The sequence below is a fragment of the Myxocyprinus asiaticus genome, chromosome 2 (genome assembly GCF_019703515.2).
Source record: "Myxocyprinus asiaticus isolate MX2 ecotype Aquarium Trade chromosome 2, UBuf_Myxa_2, whole genome shotgun sequence".
NCBI lineage: Eukaryota > Metazoa > Chordata > Actinopteri > Cypriniformes > Catostomidae > Myxocyprinus > Myxocyprinus asiaticus.
Genome location: NC_059345.1, coordinates 32,442,542 through 32,458,227, shown reverse-complemented (window position 1 = coordinate 32,458,227; position 15,686 = coordinate 32,442,542).

Genomic DNA, 15,686 nt, shown 5'->3' with positions numbered 1-15,686 from the left:
AAGTCAAAGTAAAATCCCCACCATTATGGAAAATAATATCTTCCCCCTGATTAAAGCACTAATGTAGCATAAGAAGCAACACACAAACAGGCAGATGGGCTGGGGTGTATGAAGGAATGTGAATGCAAATGTGTCTGATGCTGGCAAAGCATTGCAGCCGCAGCCATGTCTCTGACTCAGCCTCCTCCCTAGAGACCCCTGTACTGACGTCACTTCAGCTCAGCGCCAGGCCAAGCAAAGTTCTTGCTACTCTAACACACTCTCACTCACACACACTCACACACACACACACAAACACACAGAAAAACAGGTAGACTTGCTGAAGATTTATCACAGGACCTAATCAGATCACATCCACACCCCAGTTGTGTTTGCAGTGTATGTTTTGTGCTATGGGTAAACAAACAAGTCGCCACCACAACACAGACCACAGGTTTATGACATCAACAGAAGCTTTCATAACAATTATTTATTTAATTTATTTTTATAACAGACTGAAGGCCCTCCCCACGAGCCTGACAGATCGTGACAAGCCTATGTTTAAATGAGGTTTAATCAGTGCAGAAACAATTCTGTGCTCTTTAAACAGATAAACAACCAGACCTGGTGCTACTTATCGATGCTATGTCTCAATGACTATATTTACACAGCAGCAGAATACGGTTTTCAGTGCTTGATATGGTTATGTTCACACACAGCTCGGTTATTTGCGAGAGTGACAACCGCATTCTATAACCGAACTGACACCCGCTAATTTACAGGACTCACAACTGCTTTTTCACCAAACCCCGTGCTGTGTGAATGGAACTGTACTGGACGTCATATAATGTGAGAGCCATGGTGCACTGTACACACATGTATCTAGTGTTTTTCATTAGTTTAATTAACTAATAATTTTCTTAATTAGTATTTTTGTCTTGTTTTCCAGTAAAAATATCTAAACATTCTGAAAACAAGATAAATTTACTTGACAGGCAAAATGGCATAAGATATTTTGTATTGTTTTCAGATAAATCTAACTAAATCTAGTGGTTTATGCTTAAAAAAAAAAAAAAAAAACTGTAAGAAAAATATACTTAATTCAAAGGGAAAACAAGTTTATTTTTCTTACCGCATTGGCAGATTTTTTTTCTTCTTGTTTTAAGCATAAAGTTTCCAAAATTTTATAAGATTTATCTGAAAACAAGACTTAATATCTTAAGCCATTTTGCTTGTCAAGGATATATATTGTTTTAAGAATATTTAGATATTTTTACTGAGAAACAAGACAAAAATACTAATGAAGAAATACATTTTTTGCAGTGAAGGAGATATGAGCTGTGTGCTATCCGAAGCTCCAACCACCAGTCTTCCACCAGAGCTCACCAGTGGTCTGGGCACGAGTCATGCGACTCAAATGCTCTACATTTGTTTAAAAATCATTCAAAGACAGTGCCGGTTATTTAAGATTTAACGTATGAACTCGAGCCTTGATTAGACTTGTTTATTTAATAGTGCGTCGACAGTTGTGATAAGTCAGACTTGCCAGTTGTAAAGATGCCACCATCTTTGATATTTACTTTAGTCACTGTTAGAATATGGGCTTGACTTCGGTTGTTTGTTCAGACAGACAGTATTCAAGCCGCTACTGTAAGCTGTTGTATGAACAGGACATTTTGAGACTCCCACATAGAAGTAAATACAGTTGTCAATCCCAAACACTGACTGTGTAAATGTGGCCAATATTTGGAGTGATAATTTAGCTGAAGCACTGACGTGAAATACCACAAAACAAAGAGCTGTCTCCATCCACACAGATGCAGTGTTCGAATTGTCACAGCTTTTGCAGATCATCCTCATCCCCTCTATTTTTTATAACACATAAATTAAATAAATCAAATTAAATCAAAATTTGCTTCAATGTAGCATATCAAATAAAACTTATACAATCAAAAATGCAAAACCCTGCTCAACTACTATTACATGTTAAAACTTCACAAACTCACAATTACTAAATTCTGTTACCATGTTCTTGTGTATTATTTTCATCCATAAGAAACTAGCTGGCCTGGAGAAAAAGATTGCAAAACTTGCAAATGAATCACTCCTTTGAGTCGATTCTTGTAAATTAATCAGATAAACAAGTTTAGCAAAATGGTTTGAATTGGTTCATGATTCAATCCAAATCATATGGATGCTCACTCACAGACTGAAATTTTTGGAGCATTGACTCACTCAATAACGGGCATTTTTTTCAAAAGTACTCAAAAACAAGTAAAAAAGTTGGGCATTACTGTGGTGTACAAGAATACATTGAACCATGGTATTCTTTGAAGTACCTGTAAATACCATGGTACATAAATATAAATAATTCAGTACCATGGTATGTGACAAAACATCATGAATCAGATGCTTATTTTGCTACTCACTGAAAAATTCATAAAGAACATAAACAAAAGTGAAATGCACTATGGTCCTAAAATACAATCCATTAGATGGCAATACAGTTTTACTTGTTTCAATTTTTGCCTGCAAGTATGCCACTAAGGTTTTATTGTGTTCACTTGTTTACCCAACAGCTATAGCAAAAATAACGACTTAAATTTTGGTTGTTTCCTCATACAGTGCTATAGTATGGTTTTAGAATAGCAGCTTTGTTTGTTTAGTCACCAAGTGGCAGAGGGGGAGTGTTATGGAAACCTTTTTGAAAACAGTCATTATTTTTGCAATTCTTTATCAGAAGAAGAAGAACCAGAATCAGAATGAGCTTTATTGCCAAGTATGCTTACACATACAAGGAATTTGTCTTGGTGACAGGAGCTTCCAGTGTACAACCATACAAAAACAATACAAAAACAGCAGCAAGACATAGATAATAATAAAAAATTAAAAATTAAAACGAATTATACACATACGTACAGACACACACGTACATACATACACACATACACATGGGTAGTGCAAATCTAATACAATCTGTTATGTACAGTGCAAATGTTTTTGTTTTTTATTTTCCAGAGGAATGAAATGGCAGAAGAAGTTGGATGTGTTGGATAAATATAAGAAAGACTAAACTGTGTATTGCACATAGTTATTGCTCAATGGGGCAATTTAACTGTTCATGAGATGGATAGCCTGAGGGAAAAAACTGTTCCAGTGCCTGACAGTTCTGGTGCTCAGAGCTCTGAAGCGTCGGCCAGAAGGCAACAGTTGAAAAAGGCAGTGGGCAGGGTGAGTGGGGTCCAGAGTGATTTTTTCAGCCTTTTTCCTCACTCTGGAAGTGTATGGGGGGGGGGGGGGGGGGGTATCCAATAATCCTCTCAGTAGTCCGAACTGTCCTTTGTAGTCTTGTGATGTCTGATTTCGTAGCTGAACTAAACCAGACAGTTACTGAAGTGCAGAGGACAGACTCAATGGCTGCTGAGTAGAACTGTATCAGCAGTGCCTGTGGCAGGTTGAATTTCCTCAGCTGGCAAAGGAAGTACAACCTTTGCTGGGGCTTTTTCACAATGGAGTCAATGTGGGTCTCCCACTTCAGATCCTGTGAGATGGTAGTGCCCAGGAACCTGAATGACTCCACTGCTGCCACAGTGCTGTTTAGAATGGTGAGGGGGTCAGTGTTAGGGTGTTCCTCCTAAAGTTCACAATCATCTCCACCATTTTGAGCATGTTCAGCTCAAGGTTGTTTTGACTGCACCAGACAGCCAGCTGTTCAACCTCCCTTCTGTATGCAGACTCATCGTCATCTCGGAAGAGGCCGATGACAGTGGTGTCATCTGCAAACTTCAGGAGCTTGACAGAGGGGTCCTTGGCGATGCAGTCATTGGTGTAGAGGGAGAAGAGTAGTGGGGAGAGCACATCCCTGGGGGGCACCAGTGCTGATTGTACAGGTGCTGGAAGTGAGTTTCCCCTGTCTCACAAGCTGCTGCCTGTCTGTCAGAAAGCTGGTAATCCACTGACAGACAGACAAGGGAACAGAGAGTTGGTGTAATTTATTCTGGAGTATAGCTGGGATGATGGTGTTAAAAGCCGAAGTGAAGTCCACAAAAAGGATCCTTGCATATGTCCCTGGTCTGTCCAGATGTTGCAGGATATGATACAATCCCATCTTGACTGCATCATCCACAGACCTGTTTGCTCGATAAGCAAATTGAAGGGGATATAGAAAGGGTACAGTGATGTTCTTCAGGTGGGCCAACACCAGTCTCTCACATGATTTCATGACCACAGACGTCAGGGCGACAGGTCTGTAGCCATTAAGTCCTGTGATTTTTGGTTTCTTTGGGATGGGGATGATAGTGGAACGTTTGAAGCAGCATGGGACTTCACACTGCTCCAGTGATCTATTGAAGATCTGTGTGAAGATGGGGGCCAGCTGGTTAGCACAGGATCTAAGACATGCAGGTGAAACGCCATCTGGGCCCAGTGCTTTCCTTATCCTTTGCTGTCGAAAGACACGGCTCACATCATCTTCACAGATCTTAAGTGCAGGTTGAGTAGCAGGAGGGGGGAGGAGGGGGGTTGCAGGAGATGTTGGTGTTTGTGTGAAGTGAAGGTCAGAGTGGGTGTGGGGCGTGAGATTGGGCCTTTCAAATCTACAGTAGAACACATTCAGGTCATCAGCCAGTTGTTGGTCCACCACAGGGTGGGGGGCAGGAGTCCTGTAATTCGTAAGTTGTTTCATGCCACTCCACACTGATGCAGGGTCGTTAGCTGAAAACGTGTGTTCCTGGCCTGATTGTACAAGACTTTATCCCCAACTCTGTAAGCATCCTCTTTGGCCTGACGAAGCTGCCTGAGTTCCGCTGTAAACCATGGTTTGTCGTTGTTAAATGTTAAATAAGTCCTAGTAGGAATGCACATATCCTCACAAAAACTGATATATGATGTAACAGTATCTGTGAGCTCATCCAGATTGGTGTCTGCAGCCTCAAAAACACTCCAATCAGTGCAGTCAAAGCAGGCCTGTAGTTCCAGCTCTGCTTCGTTGGTCCATCTCTTTACAGTCCTTAATACAGGCTTAGCAGATTTTAATTTCTGTCTGTAGGTTGGAAGACGATGAACCAGACAGTGATCAGATAGTCCCAAAGCTGTTCTAGGGACAGAGCGATATGCATCCTTTATTGTTGTGTAGCAGTGATCCAGTATATTTCTGTCTCTGGTGGGGCATGTAATGTGCTGTTTGTATTTGGGCAGTTCACGTGTGAGGTTTGCTTTGTTAAAATCCCCAAAATAATAATAACTGAGTCCGGGTATTGTTGTTCCGTGTCTGTGATTTGATCAGCCAGCTGTTGCAGCGCAGCATTCAAACACGCGTTTGGTGCGATATACACACTCACCAGAATAAATGAGGAAAACTCCCACAGCGAGTAGAAAGGCTTACAGTTAATAAAGAGCGCTTCCAAATTAGGACAGCACATCCTCTTTAACGTTGTTACACCTGTACACCAACTTTCATTGATGTAAAAGCATGTTTCACTGCCTCTTGTTTTCCCCGTTAAGTCTGCGATGTGATCTGCTCTGAACAGCTGAAAGCCCAGCAGATGTAACGCGCTGTCTGGAATGGCTTCACTCAGCCAGGTTTCTGTGAAGCACAAGGCAGCAGAGTTTGAAAAGTCCGGGTGAGGAGATGTAGTTCGTCCGTTTTGTTAGGGAGAGAGCGGAGATTCGCTAGATTCGAAAGCCGCGCTGACGGAGCCTGACCAGCGCGCCTGCTCGTTTCCCTCACCTGCATCTCATAACGTGTTTAAGCAACACAGCCGCGCCTCTGACTAGAATGTCAAACAAACATCTGAATATTCAAAATCCGGGAAAATATTGACTGGTGTATGCTGTCGAATGTTCAGCAGTTCGTCTCTGGTAAAACTGACTGAAAAAAGATTACTAAACACAGGACAAACAAACAAAAATAACAAAACAATAGAAGCGCTCCACACTGAGGCGGCCATCCGCAGCGCCATCATGATGTGCGGTATCATCATGGTGACATTAATAGCATAGATATTACACACTTCACCTTTAAGACCCATCTCCTTTTTTTCTGCAGCTACTATCTTTGGAACTTTCAGAAAAAAGACATCATTGACTCAACTGATTCTTTAAAGAGCTTACTTTAAACAATCCACAATTTGGGGCCTGGGTAGCTCAGCGAGTAAAGACGCTGACTACCATCCCTGGAGTCGTGAGTTCAAATCCAGGGTGTGCTGAGTGACTCCAGCCAGGTCTCCTAAGCAACCAAATTGGCCTGGTTGCTAGGGAGGGTAGAGTCACATGGGGTAACCTCCTTGTGGTCGCTATAATGTGGTTCGCTCTCAGTGGGGCATGTGGTGAATTGTGCGTGGATGCCGCGGAGAATGGCATGAAGCCTCCACACGCGCTATGTCTCCGTGGTAACGTGCTCAACAAGCCACATGATAAGATGCGCGGACTGACGGTCTCAGATGCGGAGGCAACTTAGATTCGTCCTCCGCCACCCGGATTGAGATGAGTCACTATGCTACCACGAGGATTTAGAGCGCATTGGGAATTGGGCATTCCAAATTGGGGAGACTTTTTTCACCAAAAAAGACATATCCTCAGATTATGACTAATCATGTTATAATTATACCTTGTCTAAATATGATATGCTTAATTGGGCACTCTAAGTGATCTAAAGATTTGCAGACTCTCACAAAATGCTGATCTGTTTGCATTGCCCCTAATTGTTGGGCTAGATGTGTATGTTTGTGCTCGGAGATCATACTAAACGCGTTTCCAGATGTGCTCCATTAACACAGCACTACAGAGGGAGGGCAGAGGGTGCCTGTTCAGTGGCAGTATTATTATAAAATTCAATAAGTGAGCCCCTTCAGACATTAAACTTGTATATAATTATCTTGCCTGTGCAATTACTCATTGGATGAAATTGGAGTGGCACTTGCATCTTGTCTTTAGCATGCAGGGTGCATGAGGAAAAGCTTTCAGGCAGCAGTAGCTTGTGATACTAAATAGCTGCAGTTGCTGATATGAATGTATTCCAGGAGAGAGAGAGAGAGAGAGAGAGAGAAATACAAGCCAGAATGCATGAGATGAGAGATGTGGTTATACTCTCAGCTTTCTAATTACATGTTAAAAGGCTTATTACAAAACAAATATGCCTGAGGTTTAGCTGGCTGCTAAAGGTTTCAAATAACATAAAGTCCCAAGTCAATAAGACTAACTAATTCAATATAAACAAATTCTTCAAAAAACAGGCAGTATTTAAGTTTGTTGAAAATCAATAAGCTGATGGCAAATAATTGACTTTATTTTAGAATAGCCAGTCTTAAAAGTATGCAGTGAAAAAAAAAAAAATGATTGTAAATCATTTAAGAATGCAGTCTAGACCTGAGCTGCTTAGAACTGAAACAGGCTGACTGTTTTTGCTGGTGCATTGCAGCAAAACAGATCTGTGGGGCTATTTGGGGGAAGTCAGGTACACCCCATTCATTGGAGGTGAATGAGGCCTAATAGCACTCCTACACTCTGACTCACCCCATGCAATTTCCCCTCACATACCTACAATCCTCCTCCCCCCTTCCATTCCTGCCCCGTCTTTGGCACTCTCTCCGTTTCGAAATGTCAACCATGAGGTAAAATAACTGACTGGCTGACTGGATGGTAATTGTATTGCTTAATAATTGATAGGCTGAGTGCTGATGCTGCTGCTGGGCTGGCAGCAGGAAAGAGAGCAGCTTGCTGGCCTTTCACTGTTCATACTCAAATTCCCATAAAACACTAATATGACCATCTTTTCCCTACACTGTCCATGATGTTGATGTTATTCTTTTCTCAGAAAAAAATGGCTTGCAACATTCAAGGTGAATTTATTGACATTACATTGTGTTCTGTGTTTTGTTTATGCAATTTATGTACAGTAGTTAACTAATGTGTTTGGCAATGGTGTAATGCTGGAAATGTGTAATGGAATGCACTTTGAGCATGTTTGACCAAAGTGGATATGGAAACACATTGTCACAATGCTATATGTCTCAGGAAACGGACTAGTGGAATGACAGGGTTTCTTCTGAATTCATCGTCCTTGAGAGCCCAACTTGATGGTTAAAACTTTAACTGCCTCTAGCAGGTCTGCTTGATCAAAAATACAATTTTATAAAGAAATTATTATTCTAAACTATACAATTAAACAATTTAAAGTAAGATAATATCTCTTTGGAAAGTACTAACTTTCCACAAGAAGTAATGACATTTGGTTGGGGGGGGGGGGGATCCATCATTTACTCTAAGAAGCTCTCTATGTCTAAATTCAAGGACTTATCCCCCTCGAAACTCACAAGGAGAGACTGGAAATTCAAATTAGTTTCCCATTGATCATACAACATGATATTTGAATGAGAATTGACCCATGAATTTCCATCTAGAACATGATTGGCCAAAGCCCTGGTAGCTGAGTAACTATGGGAATGATGAGCAACACAACATGCAAAGGGGTTAAATATAAAAATAAGGTACTAAGAATAAAGGATGAAGAGAGTAGGAGAGATAGTGAGAGGGAATTAAAGCAAGAGAGACAGGGTTGGGAATTAACCAGGAAGGAGAGAATGACAAAAATTCCTCTGGGCGAGTGTCTGACTTCCGGTTGGACAGCTGTTTTATTGTGAAATGACTCAAGCCTCTGATGATCTAAGGTCGGGTGACCATCTGTCCGAGCGAACATGGTAAATGACAGGGAAACGCTGGCCACTGTTTGTTTATGTCATCTCTCAACCTGACTACCAGGCCAGACTGTCCACATTGCCAGTTAGTGCTTCTCTGCGGTAGCCTGTAGCTTCTATTTATTTTTTTTCCTTTTTTGTAGTTTAAAGGTATAGTTCAGTGGTTCTCAATCGATGGGTCATGATTCAAAAATGGGTTGCGACGATCATTCTGATAGGGACACAGACAGCAGGGGGGAAAAATGCTAAATGCAACTAATAAAATGCAACCAACCATTTAATTGTATAGCATAACACAAATCAACCAGTGCTTGGCTTAATCCAATTTCAAAGTAATTACTGTAATCTAATGACTTTTTAGTCAAAATAATAGTGTAATGCATTACATTTTAACTTTTAATTTAATTACTTAAGTACATTATAGGGATATGCTTATTTCTAATATATTATTTATGTAGAATACTTGAATTATGTCCCTGTTACGAGTCATTGTGAAGGAAAAATGTGAGGTACTGAGTGTATGACTTGGGTGTAACAATGAACAAGAAAGAAATATAGGGCCCTATTTTAAGAGTGCAAGCATTAAGCACAGCGCAATGCTTTAAGTCACAAGTGCAAAGTCAATGGGCATGACCATGAAGTTTTGGTATTTTCGTAAAAGTCTTGGCGCAAGTGGGGTTGGCGAAATTGCCCACGCAATGCGCAGATAAGATGGGACAAGTGCAGATTTATTCTGAGGTTCTTCTCCGGTTATTCCACCATCTATGTCCTATTATATAGTACATTCCCTGTCAAGCACCAGTGATATAAACAAAAACAGCACATTTATAAGAAGTTGGTAGTGTAATTGGACTGTATTAGAAGAGAAAATTACACTCTTTTGTGCATTAACTGCATCCTTGATTAATGTCAGGCATATTTCTAGGACAGTGACACACTCCTTTTCTATACATGAAAAATGCAATTCTCATCAGAATTTGGATGTACGGTCCATTAAATTAAAGAGAATATTTTTCCATCTACTGACACACAAATCATGGCTAGTATTAACAGTGATTGTATCAGCACATACTTCACTTGTCAACATTGATTCTGAAAAATTACAAATGTATTGAAACATGAAAAAATTAAACCACAAATAAATTACACTTCAAATAAAATGAAAATCTAATCAAAATAACAAAGCAGTAAAAAAATCATACCAAATCTAAATATGTCACTCACTTCTTCCACCAGCCCCTTTTGCAGTGACTTAATTACTCTACGACAACAGTTAGAACATTACAAGTATGCTACAAATTAAATCAAATACAATTGTAAACAATAATAAATAAACCATGACCTCTAGAAAAAGACAAATCTCATAATTTTTGGCTTCAACAGCAATGATCAGGGACATTCTTTGATGTTATGTACTTTCAGAATTTGGACATTAATTTTATTACCACCTGCTAGTGGAATCTCCAAACTGCAAATGCAGGAACTGAATTTGGTCTTTGTGCGGAGTTAAGAGGTGGAATTGAAACATCTTGGCACAATAACATAATTCTTAGGAAAAATAGCAAATTGCACTTTGCGGCACTTCATTTACATACAATAAATCCTCAGTTTGCACACCGACACCCACAATAGCGCAAACACTCCCTCCCACGCCGACTTAAGCTTTGCGATGGCACAAAAATGGCACTTAGAATTAGCACTCTCATGAAAATTGGATAAGACGTTGCACACAGTGTAGAGCGTAGCATTGCGCAGTGATAAAAATAGAGCCTATCGATATTATTTTGAATTTGTTAAGTTTTATAATGCAAGTAATTAGTAATGTGATTAATTTTTCAATTAAGTAATTAGTAAAGTATCTGATTACAATGAGAAATAAGTAATTTGTAATTAATTACTATTTTTAGGTAACTAACCAAACACTGAAATCACCTTTTAAAAGCAAAGAGAAATTGCTTACTCTGTCTTTTGTTGTTGACATCAAAAGCTGTGTGCTCAATTACAATCTACGGTACAGGAAAGAAAGAAAAAAAAAAAAAAAAAAAAAAAAAAAGGGGGGTTCACTTGGCAAAAGCTAAAATCTAAATTAGGCTACGCCAACACTGACAGGTAGAATAACATCCTTTAAAACCATGAACAAAAGTACACAATGTAAAAGAACATACAACCTAGACTACTATAACTTCAGGGTCACTTGCAACAAGGATAAACATGGTTTGTACCAACAACAATGTATTTGTGCTGTGAATTATCACCTGCAGCGAGCAATGAATCCATCAAAATCCAAGAGACATTTAGAAAACCACTTAAACTAGGGTTGTCATGATACTAAAACTTCAGTAGTCAGAACCAATAACATTAAAATTCCATGATTCTAGATGTCACGGGTTTGGGGAGAGGTAAGGACCCAAACGCAGAGTTCATAAACCCTGGGGACGGACGAGGCTTCAGGAACTGGCTCGTTGGCCATGGCAAGCGTGGCCACTGGCTCATCGGCCGTGGCAGGCATGGGCGCTTGAGGATGGTGCCCGTCTCGCCTAGAAGAGGAGGAGGGACACTGCTGCCATAGCAGCCTCTGTGGCTGTGGGTGCTGACAGCATCAGGAGGGGAATGGCCATTGTGGCCATGGGCACTGGCTGCAGCAGGGAGCAGCCTTCATGGTTGGAGACGCTGGCCAGGCTGGGAGCATCAAAGTTGGGTTCCCATAGCCCGAGAAGGTACTCCTTCCTCAACAGGCTCCTCCTGTCCGGTCAGGAACAGATAACTTAGGGTGACCTCACCAAAACCAGACCCTTGAGCCGCATCGAGGAATGCCTCAGTAAAAAGGCAAAAAGGGCAGTTGCCCTGACGCCAACTCAGATCACGGCTCAAGTGCGGGTAACGGGAGTTCCTGCCGGACTGAAGCGGGAGGAGAAAAAAAAAAAAAAAAATTAAAATCGCCGCTGGGTTCATGTCTGGCCAGTCCGTAATGTCACGGGTTTGGGAAGAGGCAAGGACTCAAACGCAGGAGTTCAGAAACACTTTAACAATTTAAAAAAAAAAAAAATCCCACAAGGGGGAAAACACAAACTACCCCGAAGGGGACAAAAGCAATCCAAGGAATCGGGCAGAGGGGAAACAGGACCAACCGGACCACACTGGAACCTGGAAGGTGATGGGCTGACTGAAACGCAGAGGAACCATAAACAGGTCTACACAGAGAACATTACAAGATGAACTAACACTGGACAGCAAACACGAAGAGACTAAAATAGGTAGAGAAATCAAGAGGGTTAATCCAGAGCAGGTGTTAACAATGAAACAATAACGAGCAAACAAGGAGGCGGGGTGTGACGTCAGACTGAGAAGCACTACAGAAACAACAACAAAGCTGCGTGCTCTCACAAGCAGGCAAAACAACCGATTGGCATGAGCGCACATCGCTGAGACAATGAGGCGATATACACTCATGCCAATCGACAAACAAGACGAGAACAGACACTTGTGTGAGAGTTCGGCCACACAAACACTCGACACCTTACCGAAGTGACCGAACTTCAGCACAAACAAGAAGACAGCTTACGTCCTGGGTGCGCGGCGCAAAGTGAGCGCAACGCGCGTCCGCGGACGCGAGAGACAGACAAGGATTATTGACGCGAGTGCATGCAGCCAAGAAGACACAAGCGCGATGCACCCACGTCAATAACAAACAGAAGAGTGCGCGGCAGGAAATACAACATAAGCCGCGCGCTTACACAGAGACAGACATGGGTGGATAATGCCACGGCCCTGCCAGACCAAAACCCAGACTAACAGAGAGACAGGGCCATGCCATCTTGATACCAATTTCGATACCACAAAAAAAAAAAATAAAAAATAAATAAATAAATAATAATAATAATAAAAAAAAAAGGTAATATTCCATTGAACACACTCCTTTAGCCAATTTAAGTTGTTAAATGTGTCAACGTAAATAATAAATGTAAATGTCTTTCTCAATTAAATAACATTGCACGTTTTAAATAGGACCCTATGAAATCAGTTTGATTTTTCCCCCTAAATTATTATTATTATTATTATTATTATTATTATTATTATTATTATTATTATTCATGTTTTAAAGTTTAGGCCTAATTCAGTTTCATTATCAAAACTGTGTCCAATCAAATAAATTCATAAAAACTTGAATCAAATGAAAATAGAACAATTACTTTCAACATACTATTGTATTTTTTTAATCAAATTTAGTGCTTCATTAAAGATCCTCACAGCATTATCTAAAACTTATTTTTGGCAAGTGCTGCACAGAGCATCACGTTATAAATAAAAACACTGATGAAAACTTCTATTCAGTACGTACAGAACACTTGCTTGTGAGGTATTGCTTAAATATAATTATAACTATTATTGTTATTATTATTACAGTAAATATTACATTATACTACACAGTAGTAATATATTTCTGTTGCGGTTTTCATGCGTCAAGCTTTTATTTTAAATCAAGATTTTATTTTTTTTTTGACGTGAAGGCTTTACCATTTTCTGTAGTTTTGATGGTAGTTTGACACCTCCAGATATAAGACGTTGGTTATGTGGCCCAGAGCGATTATTACTGCACAAAATGCAGTGATTTAATTTTATAGATATACAGGGCCCTATTTTAAGGGCGCAAGCATTAAGCGCAGTGCTATGATTTAAGTCATAAGCGCAAAGTCAGTGGGCATGGCCATGAAGTTTTAGTATTTTCGTGCAAGCATGCGCTAATTCTAGGCGCAAGTGGGTTTGGCAAAATCGCCCACGCAACGTGCAAATGGGATGGGTCAAGTGCAATTTAATTCTGAGGTTCTTAAAACAAGAAAGAATTCGGAGGTTCTTCTCCGGTTATTCCACCGTCTGCATCCTATTATATAGTCCATTACCTGTCAAGCATCAGCGATATAAACAAAGACAGCACATTCATAAGAAAATGGTAGTATTTCTCCAGCCAGGTCTCATAAGCAACTAAATTGGCCCGGTTGCTAGGGAGGGTAGAGTCACATGGGGCAGCCTCCTCGTTGTCGCTATAATGTGGTTTGTTCTCGGTGGGGCGCGTGGTGAGTTGAGCATGGATGCCACGGTGGATGGCGTGAAGCCTCCACATGTGCTATGTCTCCGTGGCAACACGCTCAACAAGCCACGTGATAAGATGCGCGGGTTGACGGTCTCAGACGCGGAGGCAGTTGGGATTCGTCCTTTGCCACCTGGATTGAGGCGAATCACTACGCCACCACGAGGACTTAAAAACACATTGGGAATTGGGCATTCCATATTGGGTGAAAAAGGGGAAAAAGAAAAAAAAAGAAAAAAGAAAAAAAATGGTAGTATAAATGGACTCTATGCACTGAATTAGAAGAATAGAAAATTACGTTCTTTTGTGAATTAACTGCATCCTTGATTAATGTCAGGCATATTTCTATGACAGTAACACGCTCCTTTTATAAGCATGAAAAATTTGATTTTCGTCAATATTTGGATGTACGCTTCATTAAATTAAAGAGAATGTAAGTATTAATAATCATTTTCATCTACTGACACACAAATCATGGCTAGAATTAACAGTGATTGTATCAGCACGCACTTCACTTCTACCGTCAACATTGATTTTGAAAAATGTAATTCATTTATTAAAACACGAAAAAATTAAACCAAAAATATTTTTCATTTCAAATTACAATTAATATAAAAATATAATCAAAATAACGAAGTGGTAAAAAAAAATCATACCAAATCCTAACATTTTACTCTCTCCCTCTTCCACCTGTCCCTTTTGCAGTGACTTAAGAATCACTCTATGACAACAGGTAGAAAATTATTAGTAGGGTACAAATTAAATCTTAAATACAATTGTAAATAAAATAATAATAATTGAAAAAAATAAACCAGGACCTCTAGAAAGTTTAACAAAAATGGCTTTGTTCAACAAATGGCTTCAACTGCGATTGAAGGGACATAATTTGATGTTCTGTACTTTCAGAATTTGGACATGAACTTTATTACCACCTGCTGGTATAATCTCCAAACTGCAAATGCAGGAACTGAATTTGGTCTTTGTGCTGAGTTAAGAGGAGGTATTGGAACGTCTTAGTGCAATAACATATTTCTTAGGAAGATAGCAAATTGCGCTTTGCGGCACTTCATTTAGAATACACCATCAGTTTGCACGCCAACACCCAGAGTAGCGCAAACACTCCCTCCCACGCCCACTTGTGCTTTGCAATGGCACAAAAAATTGCACTTAGAATTAGCGCTCTTATGAAAATTGGATAAGATTGGTGTTTTTAGTGTATGTGCAGATTCACAAATTAAATTTTGAAGCACGCAGCACATGCAGACTTATTATTTAATTAAATTGTATATTTGATTAATTTGTATCCTTTTGCTGTTTAATAATCACACTAGGAGTAAATATCATGATTTTAATTTGATTAATTGTCCATTTCATTGAAAAAGAAATAACAGAGCACGCACTCAAATAAGCATGTGAGCATTTGAAAGTCATGTGTAAGTCAGAAAGTGCACGGGGACCTAATTGATTTGGTGATCGGTACTACCAGTACTGCAGAAACACTGATTTTTTTTATTTTAGTATCAACTTGGTACCGAAGTACCGGTACTTTTGACATCCCCAATTTCATTTCAATGATTAAGAACTACTGGAATGATCTACTAAGCTAGTCAGGCCCAGTTATTCTTCTTCTTTTTTTTTTTGTCTACATGCAACACTCCATTTGTCTGTCCATCCATCCATCCATTCATCTGTCCTTCTACCTTGTCATTGACCAATCTGTTTTCCAATACTTCCTAGGCCTGATCACTGGTCACTGTTGTTACCCAAATAAATATACAGAGGGAAGTAGAAAATTGCACACCTATTAAGGGCAATTGATTGGATGTACTTGCACGGCTGCCAAGAGCACCATACCTCTTTGAACAGCTGAGGGTGGGTAAAGAGGGGGGTCAGGGGTTTAACAGCCGATAATGGGATCCAGGTCAGCC